The sequence below is a fragment of the Taudactylus pleione genome, unplaced genomic scaffold, assembly GCF_031769625.1.
Source record: "Taudactylus pleione unplaced genomic scaffold, aTauple2 ptg000003l, whole genome shotgun sequence".
Lineage (NCBI taxonomy): Eukaryota > Metazoa > Chordata > Amphibia > Anura > Myobatrachidae > Taudactylus > Taudactylus pleione.
In genome coordinates this window covers 688667-702208 of record NW_028284406.1, presented here as the reverse complement: position 1 = coordinate 702208, position 13542 = coordinate 688667, and the positions used below count along the sequence as shown (strand labels likewise).

Genomic DNA, 13542 nt, shown 5'->3' with positions numbered 1-13542 from the left:
ACCCATCGGATGCGTGCGCAGATTGCCCACTATGGTTATTTTTGTGTAATCTTTTGCTGGGTTTTGAAGTCCCATATCGGCTTAACAACATGAACTTTCCATCTTTTCGTTGCCTAGCAGTCACCGGCGGACAATGGTGTAATATGTGCACCCACCATCGGGGAATGGGCGCCGTATTGTGGGCCTGAATCAGAGACGGAAGCACTGCCTATATTTTCTCAGAATGAGCGATTGTTAGCTATTGGGCATGCACAGAGCCGCACTGCGCACACGCTGCGATTACATTGCGATTACTCTCATACACAGGAATCACTTGCAAACTGAGTGACAGGTAGTCAGCACTTGGGGGTGGTAACTGGGGGGGTGGTTAGAAAAACGCAGTCATCTGACCGTTTAAATGACTTTCATGGGTGTGCATGAATTAGCCATGGCGATCGCCTTCAGAGTATGAGAGTGATCTGAGTGTCAGGAGAGCTGCAGTGTTTTGCGGCTGGTCAGACTTGACTTACATGCTGCGTGACTGACGAATGACTGTCAGGAATGCACTCTGTACTGTGCACTGACCATCGGGGAATGGGCTTCGTATTGTGCACTGACCATCGGGGAAGGGCTCCGTATGGTGCAGAGGACCTGATTCAGAGCCGGACGCTCTGAACGAGCGCCCGCTCTGAATCAGGGCGTTTTTTTGTTTTTTTTGGTGCGTCCTCCTGGACGCTGGCTTAGCTGTGGGTTACCACCCACAGCTTATGCGAGCGTCCGTGATGATGGTCGCGATGGTCAAGACCATCGGGCTTGCGACGAGACCCTGCGGTAGGGTCTCACTGCCGCAAGCCCTGTAGTGATTTTGGCTCTATCAGGGCCAAAATCACTCCCACTGACATCACTAGTGATGTCAGTGGGGCCGGACCCAGACGGTAGGCGTTCCCATGGGAACGCCTCCGTCTGGGCAGCCACGCCCCGGCACGCCCACCAAAGGGGGCGTGCTGTCACTCACCATCAACAGCACGCCCCCTTTGGTGCGAGACCCCGAGCGTCATTCGCATGCGCATTTGGGTACCATCGACCCGCTTGCGAGCGTCCTGAGACCCAGAGACCATCGGGGAATGGGCTCTGTATTGTGCACCCTCCGTCAGGGAATGGGCTCCGTATTGTGCATACACCATCAGGGAATGGGCTCCCTATTGTGCATTGACTATCGGGGGAATGGGCTCTATAATGTGCACCAACTATCAGGGAACTGGGGGAGCATGCGCGAGACCCAGATAGCGACGGCCAAGCCGTCGCTCCGGGTCTCGCTACAAAGGGGGTGTGCTGTCGATGGTGAGTGACAGCACGCCCCCTTTGGTTGGCATGCCGGGGGCGTGGCTGGCCAGACGGAGGTGTTCCCATGGGAACGCCTACCGTCTGGGGCGGGCCCCACTGAAATCACAAGTGATGTCAGTGGGAGTGCTCTCGGCTCTGATAGAGCCGAAGGCACTCCAGGGCTTGCGGCAGACGAGACCCTACCACAATGGTCTCGTCGCAAGACCGATGGTCGCGATGGTCTTGACCATCTTTTTGGCCGCTCGCTATAGCTGTGGGTGGTCACCCACAGCTATGCGAGCGGCCAGGAGACCACTCAAAAAAACAGAGGGGCGGCCCTGATTCAGAGCGAGCGCTCTGTCAGAGCGTCCGGCTCTGAATCAGGGCCTGGGTTCCATACTGTACAACGACCATCAGGGAATGGGTTCCCTATTGTGCACTATCAGAGAATGGGCTCTGTATTGTGCACCAACTCAGGGAACAGTCTCTGGTTTTTACACTTGTCACCCCCAAACCAATTAAGTCAATTTTTCCTACGTTGCCCGCAGAAAATTGTCTCCCTTGTAACAAGCTTAGAATGTAGTTATAGCTGTAGTTAGCCAGGCCTGCTTCCTATACCCAGCAGTGTACAGAACTGGATTTGCGCAGCCTCCAAAGCTGTCTGCTGATTTAGGGGAATGCCACAGCAAAGACAAATAGATTTCACTTGTTCAAATCTTCGTCAACTACATCCAACAATCAATTTTACATTTTGGGTGGAGTCTTTCTTTAAAGGATAGTGCAAAAACTGTTATAGTTTGTTTTGGGTCGAATATCAGTAGTGATACCCATCCTAACAGTTTACTTAGCTGGGGTTTTGCAAGGATTGGTGGGTCCCTCTATGTCTTCTGCTGTTTTGCTGGCTTCTATACGTTTCTCTTGGCAGCATGTTGTAAGTAGACAATACATTGCATGACTGGAAAAACGGATGGGTCATGAGGAGCCTGAAACTTCCCATGCAGCCAGCAGGAGGTGGGAGCACGACATAGGGGAACAAATCATCCCTCATAAATGTAACCCACGGTTAGTAAATTTTGGGGACAGGTGAAACCTGTATTATTTTGTTTAACTTAAGATTTTGGTGGAATCATTCTTAAAGCATATGTTCTTATTGTAAATGTATGTGATTTCTGCTGAGCACTTATAGATTAGACACTGAGTTAGGCTTGCATGCTCTATATGCTATATTAGTAGTCTATTAAGTATGATTTTCCAGCTTTAACCCTTATGCTGCTAAGTAACTCTGAATTTGCATAGCACCTGAACCAAATATTAGAATTGCACATAGTATATGTGCTGGGGTTTTGGAATTGCATTGAGCTGCAAAACAAAAGATGTGGACAAGCAATTCCACAGATGACAGCTAAAACACACTTTGTATGCCTTTTGACTGCTGCAGCTCCCACTGTCTTCATTGTTCTTGCAGAAAAACAAGCTGCAGTTTGAGGAAAGTCCTCTAGATGGAGCTGTAATATGTGTTTAAAATAAATGTATGGCTGAGGATACAGTAGTTCGTTGTTTACAACTTAGTAGAACAGAGAAAGCATTAAGGGCCTGATTGAGAGGTGATTGGACAACTACGCAAACATCGGCACATGTTTGCGTAATTGTCCGATATTTAGTGTTGTGCGCATGCGTTGGAGTCGCCCTGCGCATTCGCAGTCTCCAGTATGGGGCAGCCAGGTCGGAACAGTGGAGGGTTGTGGCGGGGGGCATGGCACAATATTGAGGGCAGTACGATGGGGCGTGGCGGAGTATAGGAGGCAGTGTGGGGTCGTGGAGACACGATCGCTTCATCGTGGCTACACTCCCCACTATACAATGCAGAGATTGCCGATTTACAGCGGGAAAGGGGGGGCGGCTACGATGACGCGATTCAGCACGAATCACGTCATCTGTCGCCCGGACCTCCCACTACACCCGGTAAGAAAATCCAGAACCTCCCGGCCGTTGGTGGAGAGTGGGCAAGTATGGTTCATCCCTGTTTGTGGGCCGCTGAGAGTTATTCCACTACAGGTTCCTACAGGGACGGACTGAGGCTGTATATCAGCCCTGGCAGTCCGCCCTGCACTTCCGTGTAGAGGGGGACGTGCCGCGAATCACGGGGGCTGGCCTCGCGGCACGCCCCTGTCTCTTTTCGGCCCAGCACAGCCGCCGCCGGCCCATACACGCCTCCACCCTTTCCGGCTCCGTGATATCTTAATGATTTCGGAGCCGTGGGGTGGACGGTGGGGTCTTTTGCTTCACCCCTCCTCGAGCCGGTCCTTAGGCCATCGGCCCTTCTGGCACATGCCAGAAGTGCCCGATGGCCAGTCCGGCCCTGGGTTCCTACCATGGTCACGTACTGGCTGCACAGATCCGTCGCTTCCCCTTTTAAAAAATTAAATGCAAATGTGCAAATATCACTGTAAAAGTGCGAACAGATCACTGCAGCTATATCAGTGGCGTCACAAGGGAGTGCGGACCACACCCGGGTGTCACCCACCGAGGGGTGACACCAAATTGTCAACAGGAGCCGGGTGCTGCACTGTAGCATTATGTACAGCACTCGGCTCCTGACACAGAGAGGGAGCCGGCACTGCAAATAGACTGGGCCCCAGGGGCAGTCCACATCTCCGGGACCCCCGGAGTGACTAAAACGGGGGTTTGGGCTGCAAGGCCATGACCCTACCCACGAGGCCACGTCCCTTTTTGCCGGAAACCACATTCCTATCCACACCGGGTGTCACCACGGGGATGGACGATGCTGCACTATATCATTATAGTATTAGCATCAGTGAGAGAGATTCAGACGCAATCAGCCAATAAGAAGCAGCGACGATCGTCATCATCTTCCTTGTGGTCAGCATGAGACACATTTTGCGCCCTTGGTGTACTTTGACTGTGCTTAAACGCCATACATGCCTACACTCCCGGAAGTCGCGGGAGGCTCCTGATTTTTCGGGTAACCCCCCCGCACCCCAAGGAAGGGTAGGCACTTTTCCCGCATTTTCTTGCGGACCGGTGGGTCCGCGAGTAGGGGGCGTGACCTAATGATGCGATTATATGAAAATCGAGTCATCTGGACCTCTACCCTTTTTTAAATATGTGCCGTTTGCGGCAAATTGTCGTGAGGGTTTAATGACGCGCTTCGTCTGGCCCCGCCCCCAACACCTCCCACCTGCTTCTCCGCCCTGGGCTTCTCCCGGGGAGGAGAAGTCAAATGTCGGCAAGTATGTAACATGCCGCTTCTAAACTCCGTCCTATGCCCCTTAACGCAATGGATTGTAGGCAAGAAATGTTTCTTATTTGGCTTGGGAGTGGATGCGTAAGAATTTTATTGTTGCGCATGCGCAACTGTAAAAAAGGGCAATTTGCCGGAAAAATGGTGCAAATTGTGTCCCTATCTCTCTCATCAGTGTCGGACTGGGGCATGAAAGGCCCACTGGGGGGAATGCAGTGATAGAGGCCCATACTTAGGGGTGTGGCCAGCCTCCAGAGGGGGTGTGGCCAGCTTCCAAAGAGACTTGGCTAGCTATTAGAGTGTGCATGGACTGAGCCCCTTAAAAATGTATATATATAGTAAATACTGCTAGTGCATTCATGATAATGTACTAGATTAATAACAGCAATTCTACACCATAGTTCTGTGCAATATAATGTAGCATATGTATAGTTCAAGTGAGCCTAATCCCTAGAGCAGGGGGTGGGGCCCACCGGGGGATTCCCCTGTACCCCTGTGGTCCAGTCCGACCCTGTATCTCTTTATTAACCTCATCCAGATCATTATATCCTACAAATAACTAATAAATGGTGAACCCACTTCTTTATAAAAGTCTTCCAGGTCTCATCCTAACCCACCGCTCTACATCTGTGTCACCCATGTCTGTCTGCCTGTCCCCTATTGACTGTAAGTTCTCACGTGCAGGTTCCTCTTCCCTCATGTGCTTACCTTCCATTACTTATAGTCATCTCCTCTGCCAACAACATCACAGAACCTTTCTGTCCTGCCGGCGCTGTATTTGCGTGTGCCAGGGCTGCGTATACAGCAGTGGTTACAGCTTGTATCCAGCAGCGGCTCACACCCTCTTTGAATACCGCTGCCTGCACTCCATTAGTCCTTCAGAGAAGAGGAGACAGTGACAGTCTCGGGCCAGCTGGGTCCCAGCACCTGCGCAATGGATCTGGCAGTGGGATAGCGCAAAGCGCATAACACCGGCTTTTAGGGACGTCGGCTTCCGCCCCTAGAAGACGGGAAGGGCTGCCTTTATGTAGCTCCACATAAATAAAGGCTAATAATAATTGATATAATAATCGGTTAAGATCTGTCCCATCTCCGCCATGCGCAGCGCAGTGGGAGCAGGGGTGCTTATCGCCCTCAATGGCATTCGCACCCGCACCTCCATAGGATTGCATGGTAGGATCGCAGTGCACGCCATAGCGTACCGTAGGGTAGGGTAATCACATGGCGCGATACGTGCGCACGTTTGTAGCGCAATCGGCAGAGATGTAGCTGGGTACATCTCTATCGATCGATCTATCTGCACAAGACCCACATCAATGTCAGTGATGAAGGGCCACAACTAAAGGGCCACCTGGCTGACGTCTAACAGGTAACAGGACTCTGACAGCCCATCTGCTATACTTTGACACTTTGAGATCACGTGTCATGGGCCACACCCCCCCTCAGGGACAGTTTAAACCTCCCGGTGACGTCACCTCAGACAAATAGATCCGACACAATCAGTCACGAGACATACAGCCTATGCGATGATATCCTTCCGCCCAGGCTGTACCTGGAATAATTTTACCGAGAGGCGGCCTCATCGCCGAAAACATCCACGACCGTAGTGGGGAGAAATCTCGGAGGGACCTTGGAGGGTGTACTGGTTGGGATGGCCAGACGGGAGCAAGAGGAGTTCCTGGACTATTTTCTCTCTCAGGCGGAAGGAAAACGACGGAAGGGGGGAGCGTTGCGACGCAAGATGGCGGCGCCCTGAGGAGTTGTGAGGTAAACAGGCTGTGTATTAGTGAGTACAAAAACAGGGACATAGCAGCGTTCCCGGTCTGAGAGCCGGTGTGTGGTGTTAGGAGGGAGCAGGCAGCCGGCGGAGGGAGGATACTACGGCCAGGTACAGGGTTGGATGTGAGTGTAATGTGTAATTAGCCATGGGGGGATGCTAGAGACAGACAGGAGACCCCCAAACCCCCTCATTACTACAGGTGTTCTGTCAGTGTACAGGTCTGACCCTATATCGCCCAGTATCCCGGCTCCCATACCTTATACTGATAGGTGTCCTGTACAGGTCTGACCCTATATCCCCCATTATCCCTATATCCCAGCTCTCATACCTTATACTGATAGGTGTCCTGTACAGCTCTGACCCTATATCCCCCATTATCCCTATATCCCAGCTCCCATACCTTATACTGATAGGTGTCCTGTACAGGTCTCGTCCTATATCCCCCAGTATCCCTATATCCCAGCTCCCATACCTTATACTGATAGGTGTCCTGTACAGCTCTGACCCTATATCCCCCAGTATCCCTATATCCCAGCTCTCATACCTTATACTGATAGGTGTCCTGTACAGCTCTGACCCTATATCCCCCAGTATCCCTATATTCCAGCTCCCATACCTTATACTGATAGGTGTCCTGTACAGCTCTGACCCTATATCCCCCAGTATCCCTATATCCCAGCTCCCATACCTTATACTGATAGGTGTCCTGTACAGCTCTGACCCTATATCCCCCATTATCCCTATATCCCAGCTCCCATACCTTATACTGATAGGTGTCCTGTACAGGTCTCGTCCTATATCCCCCAGTATCCCTATATCCCAGCTCCCATACCTTATACTGATAGGTGTCCTGTACAGCTCTGACCCTATATCCCCCAGTATCCCTATATCCCAGCTCTCATACCTTATACTGATAGGTGTCCTGTACAGCTCTGACCCTATATCCCCCAGTATCCCTATATTCCAGCTCCCATACCTTATACTGATAGGTGTCCTGTACAGCTCTGACCCTATATCCCCCAGTATCCCTATATCCCAGCTCCCATACCTTATACTGATAGGTGTCCTGTACAGCTCTGACCCTATATCCCCCATTATCCCTATATCCCAGCTCCCATACCTTATACTGATAGGTGTCCTGTACAGGTCTCGTCCTATATCCCCCAGTATCCCTATATCCCAACTCTCATACCTTATACTGATAGGTGTCCTGTACAGCTCTGGACCTATATCCCCCAGTATCCCTATATCCCAGCTCTCATACCTTATACTGATAGGTGTCCTGTACAGCTCTGACCCTATATCCCCCATTATCCCTATATCCCAGCTCCCATACCTTATACTGATAGGTGTCCTGTACAGCTCTGACCCTATATCCCCCATTATCCCTATATCCCAGCTCCCATACCTTATACTGATAGGTGTCCTGTACAGCTCTGACCCTATATCCCCCATTATCCCTATATCCCAGCTCCTCCACCTTATACTGATAGGTGTCCTGTACAGGTCTGACCCTATATCCCCCAGTATCCCTATATCCCAGCTCCCCCACCTTATACTGATAGGTGTCCTGTACTGGTCTGACCCTATATCCCCCAATATCCCAGCTCCCATACCTTATACTGATAGGTGTCCTGTACAGCTCTGACCCTATATCCCCCAGTATCCCTATATCCCAGCTCCCATACCTTATACTGATAGGTGTCCTGTACAGCTCTGGACCTATATCCCCCAGTATCCCTATATCCCAGCTCCCATACCTTATACTGATAGGTGTCCTGTACAGGTCTCGTCCTATATCCCCCAGTATCCCTATATCCCAGCTCTCATACCTTATACTGATAGGTGTCCTGTACAGCTCTGACCCTATATCCCCCAGTATCCCTATATCCCAGCTCCTCCACCTTATACTGATAGGTGTCCTGTACAGCTCTGGACCTATATCCCCCAGTATCCCTATATCCCAGCTCCTCCACCTTATACTGATAGGTGTCCTGTACAGGTCTGACCCTATATCCCCCATTATCCCTATATCCCAGCTCCCATACCTTATACTGATAGGTGTCCTGTACAGCTCTGACCCTATATCCCCCATTATCCCTATATCCCAGCTCCCATACCTTATACTGATAGGTGTCCTGTACAGGTCTGACCCTATATCCCCCATTATCCCTATATCCCAGCTCCTCCACCTTATACTGATAGGTGTCCTGTACAGCTCTGGACCTATATCCCCCAGTATCCCTATATCCCAGCTCTCATACCTTATACTGATAGGTGTCCTGTACAGCTCTGACCCTATATCCCCCAGTATCCCTATATCCCAGCTCCCATACCTTATACTGATAGGTGTCCTGTACAGCTCTGACCCTATATCCCCCAGTATCCCTATATCCCAGCTCTCATACCTTATACTGATAGGTGTCCTGTACAGCTCTGGACCTATATCCCCCAGTATCCCTATATCCCAACTCTCATACCTTATACTGATAGGTGTCCTGTACAGGTCTGACCCTATATCCCCCATTATCCCTATATCCCAGCTCCCATACCTTATACTGATAGGTGTCCTGTACAGCTCTGACCCTATATCCCCCATTATCCCTATATCCCAGCTCCCATACCTTATACTGATAGGTGTCCTGTACAGGTCTGACCCTATATCCCCCATTATCCCTATATCCCAGCTCCTCCACCTTATACTGATAGGTGTCCTGTACAGCTCTGGACCTATATCCCCCAGTATCCCTATATCCCAGCTCTCATACCTTATACTGATAGGTGTCCTGTACAGCTCTGACCCTATATCCCCCAGTATCCCTATATCCCAGCTCCCATACCTTATACTGATAGGTGTCCTGTACAGCTCTGACCCTATATCCCCCAGTATCCCTATATCCCAGCTCTCATACCTTATACTGATAGGTGTCCTGTACAGCTCTGGACCTATATCCCCCAGTATCCCTATATCCCAACTCTCATACCTTATACTGATAGGTGTCCTGTACAGGTCTGACCCTATATCACCCAGTATCCCTATATCCCAGCTCCTCCACCTTATACTGATAGGTGTCCTGTACAGCTCTGGACCTATATCCCCCAGTATCCCTATATCCCAACTCTCATACCTTATACTGATAGGTGTCCTGTACAGCTCTGACCCTATATCCCCCAGTATCCCTATATCCCAGCTCTCATACCTTATACTGATAGGTGTCCTGTACAGGTCTGACCCTATATCCCCCAGTATCCCTATATCCCAGCTCCCCCACCTTATACTGATAGGTGTCCTGTACTGGTCTGACCCTATATCCCCCAATATCCCAGCTCCCATACCTTATACTGATAGGTGTCCTGTACAGCTCTGACCCTATATCCCCCAGTATCCCTATATCCCAGCTCCCATACCTTATACTGATAGGTGTCCTGTACAGCTCTGACCCTATATCCCCCAGTATCCCTATATCCCAGCTCCCATACCTTATACTGATAGGAGTCCTGTATATCTCTGACCCTGTATCCCTATATCCCAGCTCCCATACCTTATACTGATAGGTGTCCTGTACAGCTCTGACCCTATATCACCCAGTATCCCTATATCCCAGCTCCCCCACCTTATACTGATAGGTGTCCTGTACAGCTCTGACCCTATATCCCCCAGTATCCCTATATTCCAGCTCCCATACCTTATACTGATAGGTGTCCTGTACAGCTCTGACCCTATATCCCCCAGTATCCCTATATCCCAGCTCCCATACCTTATACTGATAGGTGTCCTGTACAGCTCTGACCCTATATCCCCCAGTATCCCTATATCCAAGCTCCCATACCTTATACTGATAGGTGTCCTGTACAGCTCTGACCCTATATCCCCCAGTATCCCAGCTCCCATACCTTTTACTGACAGGTGTCCTGTATAGGTCTGACCCTATATCCCCCAGTATCCCTATATCCCAGCTCCTCCACCTTATACTGATAGGTGTCCTGTACAGGTCTCGTCCTATATCCCCCAGTATCCCTATATCCCAGCTCCCATACCTTATACTGATAGGTGTCCTGTACAGGTCTCGTCCTATATCACCCAGTATCCCTATATCCCAGCTCTCATACCTTATACTGATAGGTGTCCTGTACAGGTCTCGTCCTATATCGCTCATTATCATTATATTTCAGGGCTCCCACCTTCTTCTAATTGTCCTTGAAAGCTGTTGTCTGTGGAAGCAGGAGGGATAATTACTGACCCAGCAACATAGATTAATTTACCTATGTATGATTAAAGAACTCCATAAAACATTACCTGTTGGTGGTGCTTGAGGAGTGGACTTGAGAACCACTGCTTCAAATGTCTGAGACTATACAAGCCAATATAATTATATCTCCGGGTTCCCACCTTGTTCTAGAAGGGGCCCTGTATAGATCTGAAGATATAACACTCAGGATAATTATCACCTTCCAATGACTGATATGCCTGTGACTATTACACCCAGCCAGCATAGTTATACATACATGGTACTATAATGGTGTTTCTTGGCTCTGTCTACATGTCCTGCTGGTTATCTCGTATGCCACTTGGTACCGGTTTTGCCCCATTCCTACCAATGTAGTCAGCCCTCTGCGGACACGGCCTGTCAGACCACTGCAATCTGCAGGTCTCTGATGTTTTCTCTGTCATAATGTCAACAGTCTCAATACTCAGTCCTGGTGGTGGGCTGCCGTGAAGCTCTCGCTGTGCGGGAGAATAAGTAGGACAAGCTTCCCGCGCTCAAGATTATAGTCCACCCTCCAGTGATTGGTGGGTGGGGATGAGTGGCGCTTGTATGCGTAATAAGTATGTAATTATAGTGTAGTTATCACTCCCACCTTGTCACCTTACCAATATCTCACCCAGACCTCGTTATAAGTGTATTTTGTCTGGGTATAGAGCAGCCAGTCTTACTATAGAGGCTTGGAGACTTCACCTGTTTTGGAGGTGGAAAAGTATCGCACGGGTACCTGCTTTACCCCGTATTCAATTTGAAAGTAGGCGTAAATGGGACCCGGCGATACTTTAACAAGCAGAAAGTACTGTCAGTTTGGGGTAATCAGCCTGTCAGCCCCCCAAAAGATGCTCTGACATGGGGGCTCACTATGGTACCCCCCGATTTGGCTTGCTGAAGGTATTTTGTGTTTTTAAATGGGCTCAATAGCTGCTAAATAGCGTTTTTCTATACCTGATGACGAATAGTATTTAGGAGTGTTTTTTCCAGAAAATAACTTATCCCAGCAAATTTGGGGTACTTGAAAATGGGGGTCAGCATATTTAAAGTTGAGAAAATCGTGAAAAATCCACCTGCCGCAAGCACCTGCAGTCAAAAAAACACTTGGGGCATACTTGGGGACCTCCCCCCCCCCCCCCCCAGAGTCAAGTTCGCTAGTTTTTCAGTTTGTACCCCAATATTATTTTTTTCGCACCCTTTTTGGAAGTCAATTTTTGGGGTGTCCTTAAGTATTTTATTTTATTTTTTTGCACAGATTACCTTTGGGGGACTGTCTGAAGGCTGCACGGGGGTTCCCGCAACGTTGCACCCCAAAACCCCAATTCTGCATTTTTCCCGCCTGCCATTCATAGGCGATACTTTACCGCCTATTACATTGCATTGACTTTCCGCCTAGGCGGAAAGTCTTTCAAATTGAATACGGGGTAAAACCAAAACAGGCAATAATGACGTCATCGGCGGTAACTTAACGCGGATCCATACTTAACGCTTCAAATTGAATACGGGCCATAGTTGTCTACCACATTCCTGAAATTACCAGGCCAAAAAAGGGGGCTTGTCAGTGGCGATCTCAGTAAAGCTCAACACTGATATGATCCATCTCCCACACTCATGATTAGAAATAGAGCTGAGCTAATCTGTAAACCTGGTACTGTCGGAGAGTAGGCTTTTCCTTGTTTACAGCATTTATTAAGCTAGGGTGCGGGAATTGAGCTTCAAGATTAGGACGGTCCCAGAAAGGGACATTGTGCCTATATTAAGTAGATCTTCACTCAGTGTGGAATGTCCTGCATTAGGAAGTATCCCCTCAGGTAGGAGCTAGTTGGCCTGTGCCCCGTGGGGCATAACGTGAACTGGAGGCACTGCGTGCCAAAACATGGCAACACTATGTGACCTATTGTGAACTAGTGGCACAATATGAACTGCTGGCACTGTGTGGTATAATGTGAACTAGGGCACTACTATGGGGCATACGATAATCTAGGGCACTATTACTTTACAGTGCATAAAATGAACTAGAGCAATATTACAATGCATACAATGAACCCTAGAAGCATTGGGGAGGGTCTCCTTGAAATTGTTGCAATGGGGCCCACAAAGTTCTGGTTACTCCCCTGCTCATTCCCCTTATTGTTCTAACTGCCCTGTCATCCGTGTACAGTTCATGGGATGACAGACCCTCCCCCCAATATCGTATACTAGTGTTGGGTGTCTTCTCCGTTGAGTCCTGTGGTTCCATCAACCGTCTAATTCATTTGCCAGCTGTCCAGGCTGGGATTCACCTTATTGCTGGTGTTACGAAAGTCTATAAACCATCCTCCTAACCTTTCTTTTCTTATCTTTAGCAATGTTTTACTATCTAGTTTTGCGTGTTTTATTTGAAACTATTGTAGATAAATTTGTATAGTTTCTTTTCCGTACTTGGTTAATCCTTTGGGTATATTGAATATATTTTTTGTAGTGTATGAACCAGAATGCAATTAAATGCATGTACCTGGTTGTTATGAATACCCAACCTGTCTTATTTATCTGCTTATATAATTGTGTGGGTAACCTGTTATGAAAGCTCAGTGTCTAGAAAGAGGTCTGTTCTTTTCATCTATTTTAATCGCATGCTTCCAGGAAAGCTATAGATAGCTAATGTAGATCTGCTAGAGTGGTTCGTTGTACCATTGCATATGTTTGCCTCTTGCACTGATTACCAGAACGCGAGCAGTGCCATGCCCTTGTTACTCCTCTCACTGATGATATAAATAATATCATTGGTATATAATCATCCAGAGGTACATTGCCATTATTAAAGGTTTGTGCCCCTTTCTGTAATGTAAATAAGCTGTTGGATTGATCTCAAGTCCAGTTAGTGCATAAATTTGGATGTTAATACATCTAGACTAGGGGTGGGCAATTAGCGGCCCCCCAGCTGTTGTAGAACTACACATCCC

At 48.9% G+C, this 13542-nt stretch overlaps 1 protein-coding gene across 7 annotated transcripts in view; it reads left to right on the top strand.

The window, feature by feature from the left end:
- Nucleotides 1-6085: 6085 nt before the first annotated feature.
- Nucleotides 6086-13542, top strand: part of TSC1 (TSC complex subunit 1) — a 70026-nt gene continuing 62569 nt past the window's right edge. For 3 of the 7 annotated variants that reach the window (XM_088460619.1, XM_088460605.1, XM_088460611.1), the window contains exon 1: nucleotides 6087-6331. The gene's annotated coding sequence lies outside the window, so the exon portion shown is untranslated. The other 4 variants (XM_088460583.1, XM_088460603.1, XM_088460589.1 and 1 more) reach the window with 4 other exon arrangements.